Here is a 15,310-nt window from a genome sequence, read left to right as displayed (position 1 = left end):
TGGTCAAGATGTTAGAAATAAAGAATTTTGTATATTTGTTTTCTTCAAATTAAAAATAATCACTTAAAAAACTTTGCAAAATGCTTACTTTAAAATGGATATACACATTTATTTATCATTGCAGTCATTGCTTTTTAATAAAGATTAATATTAAATGTTTAATTATGCAAGGTTGGTCAACCAGGCTATAACTTTCTTTAGCGAGGTGTACCACTATTAAGTATTGGGTCAATTTGCCAAAAATATGGTGCTCTGTTTTTTTTAAATTATATATAATGAAAGAACAATCACTTTGACGTTTCACCGATAATCCGGAACAGTTTACCAAAAATCACTACGACTGTCAGGACAACCAAAAAATTGAACAGTGTGTTATTGTATTGCATATTGGTTTCATAGTGTAGTGGTTATCACCTCTGCTTTACACGCAGAAGGTCCTGGGTTCAATCCCCAGTGGAACCATATTTTTGCACTAATTTTATATATAATGAAAGAACAATCACTTTGACGTTTCACTGATAATCCGGAACAGTTTACCAAAAATCACTACGACTGTCAGGACAACCAAAAAATTGAACAGTTTGTTATTGTATTGCATATTGGTTTCATAGTGTAGTGGTTATCCCATCTGCTTTACACGCAGAAGGTCCTTGGTTCAATCCCCAGTGGAACCATATTTTTGCACTAATTTATGATTTATGAAAATTTTCTTCACTATCATTCTTATAACATCTGACCTGCTACTGCTCAATGTGAAACATGTCATTTGTTCACTTACAAAATTCAATTTCTTCTCTAAATATGGAAATAAATGTTATTTTTAATATCTATTAGCTTTTAATTATAAAATAACTTATTACAGCAAACAACTGATTAAAAATCTGGAGCAGATTCAAATAATCTTCTTGTTTTATAAGAAATTGGTAGCAATGTATCATATATTTCATTTATAGTAAACAAATAAATTGTAGTATCATATCTAACTACCTTTTTCCATAAATCATCTTAACTGAGTACAGTTAAATAAATCACTTAAACCAACATTTCCATCACCAGTTCACCAAAGCACAGCTATTCTTTCCAGGACTTCACTGTTCACATGACTTCACTAGCAACTTGATAATGCTGCCAAGGTTTGGTATTGCATGATTAATGCATGATAAACTGCAATCATGTTTTGATGTAGCTAATATTCACTTCCAGATTATTTACTTTAAATGTAAATAAATATTTCCATAATTACTATGTGCAAGTTTAGCAAAAATGCTGATAGATTTGACTTCTGGATAGATAGTATATTGATTATTACTAAAGTCTTTTTCGAGTATTATGCTTAAGTTATGTTGTGAAAGGGCATTTATTTATATGTAGTATTTGTAATACAGGCACTTTATGGTAACATGGCAAGAAAAATCACTGAAAAGTGATTTTGATAAGTGTGACACCTGCAGATGATAATTGGTCAAAATGTTAGAAATAATGATTTTTGTGTATATAGTTTTTCAAATTATAAATATTCACTTGAAAAGCTTCAAAAATTCTTTATTTAAAATGGGAATATGCAGGTTTATTCAACATTGCACACATTGCTCTTTGCTAAATTTGTATTTTAAATGTTGGGTAATGCAAGTTTGGTCAACCATGTTACAACTATCTTTATCTATGTACCCACTATACAATTATTAAAGTCAATTGCAAAAAATTGGTTGCTCATCCTGTTTTACTGGGTAGTGTTTTTAAATGACCATTTGGTGTATTTCCGATAAACCAGAGAACTGATGGTCACAAACACACTCCTTCGGTTATTGAATCGGTCAGCCAAGATAAAAAAAATCTCAGCCTACTATATTAGTGCACTATGTGGTACTTGGAGGTTCTCGATAAACTGACCATATTTTCTGCATTTTTTCATGACTAAGTCATGCTGCTTAATTGCGGACATATGAAAATTCAGTGTTGTGCGACATATAATTGGATTTTTAAACAAAATCACTTAGTGTGTACCTCAGATTTTGGGGCATTTGATTGTCAAGATGACCATAAATATCTTCTAGTGTGAGAACAGTTTATGTTGTGGTTTCATAACATAGTGGTTAGCATATCTGCTTTACACGGAGAAAATCCTGAGTTCAATCCCAAGTGAACCCATATTTATTAAAAAATCCAGTAAACTGTGATCTTGATAAGAGTACTTACAGTAGATAATAATTGGTCAAGATGTTAGAAATAAAGAATTTTGTATATTTGTTTTCTTCAAATTAAAAATAATCACTTAAAAAACTTTGCAAAATGGTTACTTTAAAATGGATATACACATTTATTTATCATTGCAGTCATTGCTTTTTAATAAAGATTAATATTAAATGTTTAATTATGCAAGGTTGGTCAACCAGGCTATAACTTTCTTTAGCGAGGTGTACCACTATTAAGTATTGGGTCAATTTGCCAAAAATATGGTGCTCTGTTTTTTTAAAATTATATATAATGAAAGAACAATCACTTTGACGTTTCACCGATAATCCGGAACAGTTTACCAAAAATCACTACGACTGTCAGGACAACCAAAAAATTGAACAGTGTGTTATTGTACTGCATATTGGTTTCATAGTGTAGTGGTTATCACCTCTGCTTTACACGCAGAAGGTCCTGGGTTCAATCCCCAGTGGAACCATATTTTTGCACTAATTTTATATATAATGAAAGAACAATCACTTTGACGTTTCACTGATAATCCGGAACAGTTTACCAAAAATCACTACGACTGTCAGGACAACCAAAAAATTGAACAGTTTGTTATTGTATTGCATATTGGTTTCATAGTGTAGTGGTTATCCCATCTGCTTTACACGCAGAAGGTCCTTGGTTCAATCCCCAGTGGAACCATATTTTTGCACTAATTTATGATTTATGAAAATTTTCTTCACTATCATTCTTATAACATCTGACCTGCTACTGCTCAATGTGAAACATGTCATTTGTTCACTTACAAAATTCAATTTCTTCTCTAAATATGGAAATAAATGTTATTTTTAATATCTATTAGCTTTTAATTATAAAATAACTTATTACAGCAAACAACTGATTAAAAATCTGGAGCAGATTCAAATAATCTTCTTGTTTTATAAGAAATTGGTAGCAATGTATCATATATTTCATTTATAGTAAACAAATAAATTGTAGTATCATATCTAACTACCTTTTTCCATAAATCATCTTAACTGAGTACAGTTAAATAAATCACTTAAACCAACATTTCCATCACCAGTTCACCAAAGCACAGCTATTCTTTCCAGGACTTCACTGTTCACATGACTTCACTAGCAACTTGATAATGCTGCCAAGGTTTGGTATTGCATGATTAATGCATGATAAAAAACTGCAATCATGTTTTGATGTAGCTAATATTAACTTCCAGATTATTTACTTTAAATGTAAATAAATATTTCCATAATTACTATGTGCAAGTTTAGCAAAAATGCTGATAGATTTGACTTCTGGATAGATAGTATATTGATTATTACTAAAGTCTTTTTCGAGTATTATGCTTAAGTTATGTTGTGAAAGGGCATTTATTTATATGTAGTATTTGTAATACAGGCACTTTATGGTAACATGGCAAGAAAAATCACTGAAAAGTGATTTTGATAAGTGTGACACCTGCAGATGATAATTGGTCAAAATGTTAGAAATAATGATTTTTGTGTATATAGTTTTTCAAATTATAAATATTCACTTGAAAAGCTTCAAAAATTCTTTATTTAAAATGGGAATATGCAGGTTTATTCAACATTGCACACATTGCTCTTTGCTAAATTTGTATTTTAAATGTTGGGTAATGCAAGTTTGGTCAACCATGTTACAACTATCTTTATCTATGTACCCACTATACAATTATTAAACTCAATTGCAAAAAATTGGTTGCTCATCCTGTTTTACTGGGTAGTGTTTTTAAATGACCATTTGGTGTATTTCCGATAAACCAGAGAACTGATGGTCACAAACACACTCCTTCAGTTATTGAATCGGTCAGCCAAGATAAAAAAAAATCTCAGCCTACTATATTAGTGCACTATGTGGTACTTGGAGGTTCTCGATAAACTGACCATATTTTCTGCATTTTTTCATGACTAAGTCATGCTGCTTAATTGCGGACATATGAAAATTCAGTGTTGTGCGACATATAATTGGATTTTTAAACAAAATCACTTAGTGTGTACCTCAGATTTTGGGGCATTTGATTGTCAAGATGACCATAAATATCTTCTAGTGTGAGAACAGTTTATGTTGTGGTTTCATAACATAGTGGTTAGCATATCTGCTTTACACGGAGAAAGTCCTGAGTTCAATCCCAAGTGAACCCATATTTATTAAAAAATCCAGTAAACTGTGATCTTGATAAGAGTACTTACAGTAGATAATAATTGGTCAAGATGTTAGAAATAAAGAATTTTGTATATTTGTTTTCTTCAAATTAAAAATAATCACTTAAAAAACTTTGCAAAATGCTTACTTTAAAATGGATATACACATTTATTTATCATTGCAGTCATTGCTTTTTAATAAAGATAAATATTAAATGTTTAATTATGCAAGGTTGGTCAACCAGGCTATAACTTTCTTTAGCTAGGTGTACCACTATTAAGTATTGGGTCAATTTGCCAAAAATATGGTGCTCTGTTTTTTTTAAATTATATATAATGAAAGAACAATCACTTTGACGTTTCACCGATAATCCGGAACAGTTTACCATAAATCACTACGACTGTCAGGACAACCAAAAAATTGAACAGTTTGTTATTGTATTGCATATTGGTTTCATAGTGTAGTGGTTATCACATCTGCTTTACACGCAGAAGGTCCTGGGTTCAATCCCAATTGGAACCATATTTTTGCACTAATTTATGATTTAGAAAAATTTTCTTCACTATCATTCTTATAACATCTGACCTGCTACTGCTCAATGTGAAACATGTCATTTGTTCACTTACAAAATTCAATTTCTTCTCTAAATATGGAAATAAATGTTATTTTTAATATCTATTAGCTTTTAATTATAAAATAACTTATTACAGCAAACAACTGATTAAAAATCTGGAGCAGATTCAAATAGTCTTCTTGTTTTATAAGAAATTGGTAGCAATGTATCATATATTTCATTTATAGTAAACAAATAAATTGTAGTATCATATCTAACTACCTTTTTCCATAAATCATCTTAACTGAGTACAGTTAAATAAATCACTTAAACCAACATTTCCATCACCAGTTCACCAAAGCACAGCTATTCTTTCCAGGACTTCACTGTTCACATGACTTCACTAGCAACTTGATAATGCTGCCAAGGTTTGGTATTGCATGATTAATGCATGATAAACTGCAATCATGTTTTGATGTAGCTAATATTCACTTCCAGATTATTTACTTTAAATGTAAATAAATATTTCCATAATTACTATGTGCAAGTTTAGCAAAAATGCTGATAGATTTGACTTCTGGATAGATAGTATATTGATTACTACTAAAGTCTTTTTCGAGTAAGTTATGTTGTGAAAGGGCATTTATTTATATGTAGTATTTGTAATACAGGCACTTTATGGTAACATGGCAAGAAAAATCACTGAAAAGTGATTTTGATAAGTGTGACACCTGCAGATGATAATTGGTCAAAATGTTAGAAATAATGATTTTTGTGTATATAGTTTTTCAAATTATAAATATTCACTTGAAAAGCTTCAAAAATTCTTTATTTAAAATGGGAATATGCAGGTTTATTCAACATTGCACACATTGCTCTTTGCTAAACTTGTATTTTAAATGTTGGGTAATGCAAGTTTGGTCAACCATGTTACAACTATCTTTATCTATGTACCCACTATACAATTATTAAAGTCAATTGCAAAAAATTGGTTGCTCATCCTGTTTTACTGGGTAGTGTTTTTAAATGACCATTTGGTGTATTTCCGATAAACCAGAGAACTGATGGTCACAAACACACTCCTTCGGTTATTGAATCGGTCAGCCAAGATAAAAAAAATCTCAGCCTACTATATTAGTGCACTATGTGGTACTTGGAGGTTCTCGATAAACTGACCATATTTTCTGCATTTTTTCATGACTAAGTCATGCTGCTTAATTGCGGACATATGAAAATTCAGTGTTGTGCGACATATAATAGGATTTTTAAACAAAATCACTTAGTGTGTACCTCAGATTTTGGGGCATTTGATTGTCAAGATGACCATACATTTCTTCTAGTGTGAGTACAGTTTATGTTGTGGTTTCATAACATAGTGGTTAGCATATCTGCTTTACACGGAGAAAGTCCTGAGTTCAATCCCAAGTGAACCCATATTTATTAAAAAATCCAGTAAACTGTGATCTTGATAAGAGTACTTACAGTAGATAATAATTGGTCAAGATGTTAGAAATAAAGAATTTTGTATATTTGTTTTCTTCAAATTAAAAATAATCACTTAAAAAACTTTGCAAAATGCTTACTTTAAAATGGATATACACATTTATTTATCATTGCAGTCATTGCTTTTTAATAAAGATTAATATTAAATGTTTAATTATGCAAGGTTGGTCAACCAGGTTATAACTTTCTTTAGCTAGGTGTACCACTATTAAGTATTGGGTCAATTTGCCAAAAATATGGTGCTCTGTTTTTTTAAAATTATATATAATGAAAGAACAATCACTTTGACGTTTCACCGATAATCCGGAACAGTTTACCAAAAATCACTACGACTGTCAGGACAACCAAAAAATTGAACAGTTTGTTATTGTATTGCATATTGGTTTCATAGTGTAGTGGTTATCCCATCTGCTTTACACGCAGAAGGTCCTTGGTTCAATCCCCAGTGGAACCATATTTTTGCACTAATTTATGATTTATGAAAATTTTCTTCACTATCATTCTTATAACATCTGACCTGCTACTGCTCAATGTGAAACATGTCATTTGTTCACTTACAAAATTCAATTTCTTCTCTAAATATGGAAATAAATGTTATTTTTAATATCTATTAGCTTTTAATTATAAAATAACTTATTACAGCAAACAACTGATTAAAAATCTGGAGCAGATTCAAATAATCTTCTTGTTTTATAAGAAATTGGTAGCAATGTATCATATATTTCATTTATAGTAAACAAATAAATTGTAGTATCATATCTAACTACCTTTTTCCATAAATCATCTTAACTGAGTACAGTTAAATAAATCACTTAAACCAACATTTCCATCACCAGTTCACCAAAGCACAGCTATTCTTTCCAGGACTTCACTGTTCACATGACTTCACTAGCAACTTGATAATGCTGCCAAGGTTTGGTATTGCATGATTAATGCATGATAAACTGCAATCATGTTTTGATGTAGCTAATATTCACTTCCAGATTATTTACTTTAAATGTAAATAAATATTTCCATAATTACTATGTGCAAGTTTAGCAAAAATGCTGATAGATTTGACTTCTGGATAGATAGTATATTGATTATTACTAAAGTCTTTTTCGAGTATTATGCTTAAGTTATGTTGTGAAAGGGCATTTATTTATATGTAGTATTTGTAATACAGGCACTTTATGGTAACATGGCAAGAAAAATCACTGAAAAGTGATTTTGATGTGTGACACCTGCAGATGATAATTGGTCAAAATGTTAGAAATAATGATTTTTGTGTATATAGTTTTTCAAATTATAAATATTCACTTGAAAAGCTTCAAAAATTCTTTATTTAAAATGGGAATATGCAGGTTTATTCAACATTGCACACATTGCTCTTTGCTAAATTTGTATTTTAAATGTTGGGTAATGCAAGTTTGGTCAACCATGTTACAACTATCTTTATCTATGTACCCACTATACAATTATTAAAGTCAATTGCAAAAAATTGGTTGCTCATCCTGTTTTACTGGGTAGTGTTTTTAAATGACCATTTGGTGTATTTCCGATAAACCAGAGAACTGATGGTCACAAACACACTCCTTCGGTTATTGAATCGGTCAGCCAAGATAAAAAAAATATCAGCCTACTATATTAGTGCACTATGTGGTACTTGGAGGTTCTCGATAAACTGACCATATTTTCTGCATTTTTTCATGACTAAGTCATGCTGCTTAATTGCGGACATATGAAAATTCAGTGTTGTGCGACATATAATTGGATTTTTAAACAAAATCACTTAGTGTGTACCTCAGATTTTGGGGCATTTGATTGTCAAGATGACCATAAATATCTTCTAGTGTGAGAACAGTTTATGTTGTGGTTTCATAACATAGTGGTTAGCATATCTGCTTTACACGGAGAAAATCCTGAGTTCAATCCCAAGTGAACCCATATTTATTAAAAAATCCAGTAAACTGTGATCTTGATAAGAGTACTTACAGTAGATAATAATTGGTCAAGATGTTAGAAATAAAGAATTTTGTATATTTGTTTTCTTCAAATTAAAAATAATCACTTAAAAAACTTTGCAAAATGCTTACTTTAAAATGGATATACACATTTATTTATCATTGCAGTCATTGCTTTTTAATAAAGATTAATATTAAATGTTTAATTATGCAAGGTTGGTCAACCAGGCTATAACTTTCTTTAGCGAGGTGTACCACTATTAAGTATTGGGTCAATTTGCCAAAAATATGGTGCTCTGTTTTTTTAAAATTATATATAATGAAAGAACAATCACTTTGACGTTTCACCGATAATCCGGAACAGTTTACCAAAAATCACTACGACTGTCAGGACAACCAAAAAATTGAACAGTGTGTTATTGTACTGCATATTGGTTTCATAGTGTAGTGGTTATCACCTCTGCTTTACACGCAGAAGGTCCTGGGTTCAATCCCCAGTGGAACCATATTTTTGCACTAATTTTATATATAATGAAAGAACAATCACTTTGACGTTTCACTGATAATCCGGAACAGTTTACCAAAAATCACTACGACTGTCAGGACAACCAAAAAATTGAACAGTTTGTTATTGTATTGCATATTGGTTTCATAGTGTAGTGGTTATCCCATCTGCTTTACACGCAGAAGGTCCTTGGTTCAATCCCCAGTGGAACCATATTTTTGCACTAATTTATGATTTATGAAAATTTTCTTCACTATCATTCTTATAACATCTGACCTGCTACTGCTCAATGTGAAACATGTCATTTGTTCACTTACAAAATTCAATGTCTTCTCTAAATATGGAAATAAATGTTATTTTTAATATCTATTAGCTTTTAATTATAAAATAACTTATTACAGCAAACAACTGATTAAAAATCTGGAGCAGATTCAAATAATCTTCTTGTTTTATAAGAAATTGGTAGCAATGTATCATATATTTCATTTATAGTAAACAAATAAATTGTAGTATCATATCTAACTACCTTTTTCCATAAATCATCTTAACTGAGTACAGTTAAATAAATCACTTAAACCAACATTTCCATCACCAGTTCACCAAAGCACAGCTATTCTTTCCAGGACTTCACTGTTCACATGACTTCACTAGCAACTTGATAATGCTGCCAAGGTTTGGTATTGCATGATTAATGCATGATAAAAAACTGCAATCATGTTTTGATGTAGCTAATATTAACTTCCAGATTATTTACTTTAAATGTAAATAAATATTTCCATAATTACTATGTGCAAGTTTAGCAAAAATGCTGATAGATTTGACTTCTGGATAGATAGTATATTGATTATTACTAAAGTCTTTTTCGAGTATTATGCTTAAGTTATGTTGTGAAAGGGCATTTATTTATATGTAGTATTTGTAATACAGGCACTTTATGGTAACATGGCAAGAAAAATCACTGAAAAGTGATTTTGATAAGTGTGACACCTGCAGATGATAATTGGTCAAAATGTTAGAAATAATGATTTTTGTGTATATAGTTTTTCAAATTATAAATATTCACTTGAAAAGCTTCAAAAATTCTTTATTTAAAATGGGAATATGCAGGTTTATTCAACATTGCACACATTGCTCTTTGCTAAATTTGTATTTTAAATGTTGGGTAATGCAAGTTTGGTCAACCATGTTACAACTATCTTTATCTATGTACCCACTATACAATTATTAAACTCAATTGCAAAAAATTGGTTGCTCATCCTGTTTTACTGGGTAGTGTTTTTAAATGACCATTTGGTGTATTTCCGATAAACCAGAGAACTGATGGTCACAAACACACTCCTTCAGTTATTGAATCGGTCAGCCAAGATAAAAAAAAATCTCAGCCTACTATATTAGTGCACTATGTGGTACTTGGAGGTTCTCGATAAACTGACCATATTTTCTGCATTTTTTCATGACTAAGTCATGCTGCTTAATTGCGGACATATGAAAATTCAGTGTTGTGCGACATATAATTGGATTTTTAAACAAAATCACTTAGTGTGTACCTCAGATTTTGGGGCATTTGATTGTCAAGATGACCATAAATATCTTCTAGTGTGAGAACAGTTTATGTTGTGGTTTCATAACATAGTGGTTAGCATATCTGCTTTACACGGAGAAAGTCCTGAGTTCAATCCCAAGTGAACCCATATTTATTAAAAAATCCAGTAAACTGTGATCTTGATAAGAGTACTTACAGTAGATAATAATTGGTCAAGATGTTAGAAATAAAGAATTTTGTATATTTGTTTTCTTCAAATTAAAAATAATCACTTAAAAAACTTTGCAAAATGCTTACTTTAAAATGGATATACACATTTATTTATCATTGCAGTCATTGCTTTTTAATAAAGATAAATATTAAATGTTTAATTATGCAAGGTTGGTCAACCAGGCTATAACTTTCTTTAGCTAGGTGTACCACTATTAAGTATTGGGTCAATTTGCCAAAAATATGGTGCTCTGTTTTTTTTAAATTATATATAATGAAAGAACAATCACTTTGACGTTTCACCGATAATCCGGAACAGTTTACCATAAATCACTACGACTGTCAGGACAACCAAAAAATTGAACAGTTTGTTATTGTATTGCATATTGGTTTCATAGTGTAGTGGTTATCACATCTGCTTTACACGCAGAAGGTCCTGGGTTCAATCCCAATTGGAACCATATTTTTGCACTAATTTATGATTTAGAAAAATTTTCTTCACTATCATTCTTATAACATCTGACCTGCTACTGCTCAATGTGAAACATGTCATTTGTTCACTTACAAAATTCAATTTCTTCTCTAAATATGGAAATAAATGTTATTTTTAATATCTATTAGCTTTTAATTATAAAATAACTTATTACAGCAAACAACTGATTAAAAATCTGGAGCAGATTCAAATAGTCTTCTTGTTTTATAAGAAATTGGTAGCAATGTATCATATATTTCATTTATAGTAAACAAATAAATTGTAGTATCATATCTAACTACCTTTTTCCATAAATCATCTTAACTGAGTACAGTTAAATAAATCACTTAAACCAACATTTCCATCACCAGTTCACCAAAGCACAGCTATTCTTTCCAGGACTTCACTGTTCACATGACTTCACTAGCAACTTGATAATGCTGCCAAGGTTTGGTATTGCATGATTAATGCATGATAAACTGCAATCATGTTTTGATGTAGCTAATATTCACTTCCAGATTATTTACTTTAAATGTAAATAAATATTTCCATAATTACTATGTGCAAGTTTAGCAAAAATGCTGATAGATTTGACTTCTGGATAGATAGTATATTGATTACTACTAAAGTCTTTTTCGAGTAAGTTATGTTGTGAAAGGGCATTTATTTATATGTAGTATTTGTAATACAGGCACTTTATGGTAACATGGCAAGAAAAATCACTGAAAAGTGATTTTGATAAGTGTGACACCTGCAGATGATAATTGGTCAAAATGTTAGAAATAATGATTTTTGTGTATATAGTTTTTCAAATTATAAATATTCACTTGAAAAGCTTCAAAAATTCTTTATTTAAAATGGGAATATGCAGGTTTATTCAACATTGCACACATTGCTCTTTGCTAAACTTGTATTTTAAATGTTGGGTAATGCAAGTTTGGTCAACCATGTTACAACTATCTTTATCTATGTACCCACTATACAATTATTAAAGTCAATTGCAAAAAATTGGTTGCTCATCCTGTTTTACTGGGTAGTGTTTTTAAATGACCATTTGGTGTATTTCCGATAAACCAGAGAACTGATGGTCACAAACACACTCCTTCGGTTATTGAATCGGTCAGCCAAGATAAAAAAAATCTCAGCCTACTATATTAGTGCACTATGTGGTACTTGGAGGTTCTCGATAAACTGACCATATTTTCTGCATTTTTTCATGACTAAGTCATGCTGCTTAATTGCGGACATATGAAAATTCAGTGTTGTGCGACATATAATAGGATTTTTAAACAAAATCACTTAGTGTGTACCTCAGATTTTGGGGCATTTGATTGTCAAGATGACCATACATTTCTTCTAGTGTGAGTACAGTTTATGTTGTGGTTTCATAACATAGTGGTTAGCATATCTGCTTTACACGGAGAAAGTCCTGAGTTCAATCCCAAGTGAACCCATATTTATTAAAAAATCCAGTAAACTGTGATCTTGATAAGAGTACTTACAGTAGATAATAATTGGTCAAGATGTTAGAAATAAAGAATTTTGTATATTTGTTTTCTTCAAATTAAAAATAATCACTTAAAAAACTTTGCAAAATGCTTACTTTAAAATGGATATACACATTTATTTATCATTGCAGTCATTGCTTTTTAATAAAGATTAATATTAAATGTTTAATTATGCAAGGTTGGTCAACCAGGTTATAACTTTCTTTAGCTAGGTGTACCACTATTAAGTATTGGGTCAATTTGCCAAAAATATGGTGCTCTGTTTTTTTAAAATTATATATAATGAAAGAACAATCACTTTGACGTTTCACCGATAATCCGGAACAGTTTACCAAAAATCACTACGACTGTCAGGACAACCAAAAAATTGAACAGTTTGTTATTGTATTGCATATTGGTTTCATAGTGTAGTGGTTATCCCATCTGCTTTACACGCAGAAGGTCCTTGGTTCAATCCCCAGTGGAACCATATTTTTGCACTAATTTATGATTTATGAAAATTTTCTTCACTATCATTCTTATAACATCTGACCTGCTACTGCTCAATGTGAAACATGTCATTTGTTCACTTACAAAATTCAATTTCTTCTCTAAATATGGAAATAAATGTTATTTTTAATATCTATTAGCTTTTAATTATAAAATAACTTATTACAGCAAACAACTGATTAAAAATCTGGAGCAGATTCAAATAATCTTCTTGTTTTATAAGAAATTGGTAGCAATGTATCATATATTTCATTTATAGTAAACAAATAAATTGTAGTATCATATCTAACTACCTTTTTCCATAAATCATCTTAACTGAGTACAGTTAAATAAATCACTTAAACCAACATTTCCATCACCAGTTCACCAAAGCACAGCTATTCTTTCCAGGACTTCACTGTTCACATGACTTCACTAGCAACTTGATAATGCTGCCAAGGTTTGGTATTGCATGATTAATGCATGATAAACTGCAATCATGTTTTGATGTAGCTAATATTCACTTCCAGATTATTTACTTTAAATGTAAATAAATATTTCCATAATTACTATGTGCAAGTTTAGCAAAAATGCTGATAGATTTGACTTCTGGATAGATAGTATATTGATTATTACTAAAGTCTTTTTCGAGTATTATGCTTAAGTTATGTTGTGAAAGGGCATTTATTTATATGTAGTATTTGTAATACAGGCACTTTATGGTAACATGGCAAGAAAAATCACTGAAAAGTGATTTTGATAAGTGTGACACCTGCAGATGATAATTGGTCAAAATGTTAGAAATAATGATTTTTGTGTATATAGTTTTTCAAATTATAAATATTCACTTGAAAAGCTTCAAAAATTCTTTATTTAAAATGGGAATATGCAGGTTTATTCAACATTGCACACATTGCTCTTTGCTAAATTTGTATTTTAAATGTTGGGTAATGCAAGTTTGGTCAACCATGTTACAACTATCTTTATCTATGTACCCACTATACAATTATTAAAGTCAATTGCAAAAAATTGGTTGCTCATCCTGTTTTACTGGGTAGTGTTTTTAAATGACCATTTGGTGTATTTCCGATAAACCAGAGAACTGATGGTCACAAACACACTCCTTCGGTTATTGAATCGGTCAGCCAAGATAAAAAAAATCTCAGCCTACTATATTAGTGCACTATGTGGTACTTGGAAGTTCTCGATAAACTGACCATATTTTCTGCATTTTTTCATGACTAAGTCATGCTGCTTAATTGCGGACATATGAAAATTCAGTGTTGTGCGACATATAATTGGATTTTTAAACAAAATCACTTAGTGTGTACCTCAGATTTTGGGGCATTTGATTGTCAAGATGACCATAAATATCTTCTAGTGTGAGAACAGTTTATGTTGTGGTTTCATAACATAGTGGTTAGCATATCTGCTTTACACGGAGAAAATCCTGAGTTCAATCCCAAGTGAACCCACATTTATTAAAAAATCCAGTAAACTGTGATCTTGATAAGAGTACTTACAGTAGATAATAATTGGTCAAGATGTTAGAAATAAAGAATTTTGTATATTTGTTTTCTTCAAATTAAAAATAATCACTTAAAAAACTTTGCAAAATGCTTACTTTAAAATGGATATACACATTTATTTATCATTGCAGTCATTGCTTTTTAATAAAGATTAATATTAAATGTTTAATTATGCAAGGTTGGTCAACCAGGCTATAACTTTCTTTAGCGAGGTGTACCACTATTAAGTATTGGGTCAATTTGCCAAAAATATGGTGCTCTGTTTTTTTAAAATGATATATAATGAAAGAACAATCACTTTGACGTTTCACCGATAATCCGGAACAGTTTACCAAAAATCACTACGACTGTCAGGACAACCAAAAAATTGAACAGTGTGTTATTGTATTGCATATTGGTTTCATAGTGTAGTGGTTATCACCTCTGCTTTACACGCAGAAGGTCCTGGGTTCAATCCCCAGTGGAACCATATTTTTGCACTAATTTTATATATAATGAAAGAACAATCACTTTGACGTTTCACTGATAATCCGGAACAGTTTACCAAAAATCACTACGACTGTCAGTACAACCAAAAAATTGAACAGTTTGTTATTGTATTGCATATTGGTTTCATAGTGTAGTGGTAATCACCTCTGCTTTACACGCAGAAGTTCCTGGGTTCAATCCCCAGTGGAACCATATTTTTGCACTAATTTATGATTTATGAAAATT

The 15,310-nt window shown here is 30.6% G+C and overlaps 12 non-coding genes across 12 annotated transcripts; all 12 read left to right on the top strand.

Moving 5' to 3' along the window:
• Window positions 1-389: 389 nt before the first annotated feature.
• TRNAV-UAC (transfer RNA valine (anticodon UAC)) lies at window positions 390-462 on the top strand. The gene has a single exon. It is a non-coding gene; the product is annotated as a tRNA-Val (tRNA).
• A 139-nt stretch (window positions 463-601) lies between these two features.
• Window positions 602-674, top strand: TRNAV-UAC (transfer RNA valine (anticodon UAC)). Its single transcript has one exon. It is a non-coding gene; the product is annotated as a tRNA-Val (tRNA).
• Window positions 675-2,598: 1,924 nt separating this feature from the next.
• Window positions 2,599-2,671, top strand: TRNAV-UAC (transfer RNA valine (anticodon UAC)). The gene has a single exon. It is a non-coding gene; the product is annotated as a tRNA-Val (tRNA).
• A 139-nt stretch (window positions 2,672-2,810) lies between these two features.
• TRNAV-UAC (transfer RNA valine (anticodon UAC)) lies at window positions 2,811-2,883 on the top strand. The gene has a single exon. It is a non-coding gene; the product is annotated as a tRNA-Val (tRNA).
• Window positions 2,884-4,811: 1,928 nt separating this feature from the next.
• TRNAV-UAC (transfer RNA valine (anticodon UAC)) lies at window positions 4,812-4,884 on the top strand. The gene has a single exon. It is a non-coding gene; the product is annotated as a tRNA-Val (tRNA).
• A 1,915-nt stretch (window positions 4,885-6,799) lies between these two features.
• On the top strand, window positions 6,800-6,872 carry TRNAV-UAC (transfer RNA valine (anticodon UAC)). Its single transcript has one exon. It is a non-coding gene; the product is annotated as a tRNA-Val (tRNA).
• A 1,922-nt stretch (window positions 6,873-8,794) lies between these two features.
• Window positions 8,795-8,867, top strand: TRNAV-UAC (transfer RNA valine (anticodon UAC)). The gene has a single exon. It is a non-coding gene; the product is annotated as a tRNA-Val (tRNA).
• Window positions 8,868-9,006: 139 nt separating this feature from the next.
• TRNAV-UAC (transfer RNA valine (anticodon UAC)) lies at window positions 9,007-9,079 on the top strand. The gene has a single exon. It is a non-coding gene; the product is annotated as a tRNA-Val (tRNA).
• Window positions 9,080-11,007: 1,928 nt separating this feature from the next.
• Window positions 11,008-11,080, top strand: TRNAV-UAC (transfer RNA valine (anticodon UAC)). The gene has a single exon. It is a non-coding gene; the product is annotated as a tRNA-Val (tRNA).
• Window positions 11,081-12,995: 1,915 nt separating this feature from the next.
• TRNAV-UAC (transfer RNA valine (anticodon UAC)) lies at window positions 12,996-13,068 on the top strand. The gene has a single exon. It is a non-coding gene; the product is annotated as a tRNA-Val (tRNA).
• A 1,924-nt stretch (window positions 13,069-14,992) lies between these two features.
• TRNAV-UAC (transfer RNA valine (anticodon UAC)) lies at window positions 14,993-15,065 on the top strand. The gene has a single exon. It is a non-coding gene; the product is annotated as a tRNA-Val (tRNA).
• Window positions 15,066-15,204: 139 nt separating this feature from the next.
• TRNAV-UAC (transfer RNA valine (anticodon UAC)) lies at window positions 15,205-15,277 on the top strand. The gene has a single exon. It is a non-coding gene; the product is annotated as a tRNA-Val (tRNA).
• Window positions 15,278-15,310: the final 33 nt, after the last annotated feature.

The sequence above is a fragment of the Pseudophryne corroboree genome, chromosome 11 (assembly GCF_028390025.1).
Source record: "Pseudophryne corroboree isolate aPseCor3 chromosome 11, aPseCor3.hap2, whole genome shotgun sequence".
NCBI classification, from domain to species: Eukaryota; Metazoa; Chordata; class Amphibia; order Anura; family Myobatrachidae; genus Pseudophryne; species Pseudophryne corroboree.
The sequence above is the reverse complement of the archived record's forward strand: the minus strand, read 5'-3'. Positions and strand labels throughout refer to the sequence as shown.